The sequence below is a fragment of the Urocampus carinirostris genome, chromosome 2 (genome assembly GCF_059441175.1).
Source record: "Urocampus carinirostris isolate Australia breed hairy pipefish chromosome 2, RoL_Ucar_1.0, whole genome shotgun sequence".
Classification (NCBI taxonomy): Eukaryota; Metazoa; Chordata; class Actinopteri; order Syngnathiformes; family Syngnathidae; genus Urocampus; species Urocampus carinirostris.
Window position 1 is genome coordinate 32,990,266 of NC_142350.1, and position 2,308 is coordinate 32,992,573.

The window sequence follows — 2,308 nt, forward strand, 5'->3', positions numbered from 1 at the left end:
GCAAAGTCCCATTCATCAGATGGACCAAATATATGCTTCCCTCATTGTGCTTTTTTACGTTTACTTATGTCTTTTAGGACATCTTTCTGTTTTCTCCATTCTCAAACATTTGTTTCAGTGTGATAATGAGATAAAATCCAATGCCTTTTCATATGTCATCTGGATCTCTAGTGGGCTACTGGTCAAGTCAAATCATGTTTATGTGTATAGTTAATTTGTATAGGAGTCTAAAGGGCTGCACAGACCACAGATTATTGCAAACCACAGACTATTATTATACCATCCTCTGATCTAAACCTACATCAGGGCAAGGAAAAACTCAAAACCTCAACATGAGGTAGATGAAGAAACCTTGAGAAGGGACCACACATGAGGCTTCCTGGATGACCAGGCTATAACGCATGTTGCCATAACAAATAAGACAGAGGTATTGTAAACGTGAAATATAGGTAATTCACAAGATATAAAATTGAAGTGTGTTTTAAGCCTAGATTTAAACAGTTCCACTGAGGTTGCAGATCAAATCTCAGTGGGCAGAGCATTCCACAGCACCGGGGTCCGAATGGAGAACGCTCTCGAACCTACTTATCTCTTCCTGGCTCTTGGAATCACGAGTAGAGCAGCATTTTCAGAGCGAAGGCTCCAGGCCGGAACATAGGTGTAAATTAAATCTGAAAGATATATGGGAGCAAGTCTGCCTTCGTAACATTGCTAAAATTCGCCCTATGCTGTCTCAGTCGGATGCGGAGATTATAATTCATGCGTTTGTTACCTCCCGTCTCGATTACTGTAATGCACTACTCTCCGGTCTCCCGAAGTCCAAAATCAAGAGCCTTCAGCTGGTGCAAAATGCTGCAGCGAGGCTTTTGACTAAGACAAGAAGGTTTGATCACGTTACCCCGATTTTAGTTAACCTGCATTGGCTCCCTGTTAGCTTAAGATGTGATTTTAAGGTTCTGTTGGTATTATACAAAATCATGCGTGGACTTGCTCCCTCATATCTTTCAGATTTAATTTCGCCCCATGCTCAGGTCCGAATCCTTCACTCTGAAAATGCTGGTCTACTAGTGATCCCAAGTGAGCCAAAAAGAGATCCGCAGGTTCAAGAGCATTCTCTATTTGGGCCCCAGTGCTGTGGAATGCTCTTCCCCCTGAGTTTCGTTCTGCAACCTCAGTGGAACTATTTAAATCTAGGTTTAAAACACACTTCTATTCTATAGCATATGAATAACCTATATTTTATGTTGACAATATCTGTTATTTGTTATTGCAACATCCATTGCAGCCATGTCATCCTGGAGGAGGGACTACCTCATTTGCAGTCCCTTCTGAAGGTTTCTTCATTTTCCTCATGTTGAGGTTTTTGAATTTTTTCTTGCCCTCATGTAGGTTTCAGATCAAAGGATGGTATAATAATAGTCTGTGGTTTGCAATAATCTGTGGTCTGTGCAGCCCTTTGAGACTCTTTGTGATAAAGGGCTATACAAATAAACATGACTTGACTTGACAAGTCCATGCATGATTTTGTATACTACCAACAGAACCGGTAAGGTTTCATTCTCACTGCCTCAGCCCGGGATTGATTCCCGTCGAGTATATATATTTTTTTTTTTACGAATTTGGCCACTGACATCTTTCAATTGATCAAACAAGACACACTATAAAGACAGTACCTCTCACTGTAGCTCACATTCTATGCTTCTAATAATCTGTTGCACCTTAATCATGAATACATAGGACAACAGACTTTTTGATTCATATGGGTTTACCCATTAAATATATAAACAGATTGAGTTACTACTTACTTAACATATTATCTTGAGCTTAACCGTGACTTATGCCCGGCCAAGGTCATTACGCACATTTTCTATGGTCAATAAAAGACCTTCTATTCATGTCAACCACCACAATAGCAAAACCGCTGATGTCCTTACTGTGACAAAGTGTGCTCTGTCTGTATGTTTGATCTTGTAGCTTGTCGCATGCTACATCAAGTTACGCTCACTTGGCAAGGGGCCTCCATTAGTTACATGACCAAATATTCAGGTTAGAAAGGATACAATCCAGGGGTATTGTAGCCACTTTATATAGGAGATACATCTGTGTCTGGATAAAGTTCATATCAAGAATTTCTCATAACTCTGAGAAATGACTGAAAATCAATTAATCCGTTCCTGGACTCCGAAAATCATCCAGGTTAACCCTTAATAACTATGAACTACATCTTCCTGATCACTAAAAACACATTCAAATAGTAATTGTACGTCAAAATACAGAAAAAAAGATGATATTAATGAAATAAGATGTT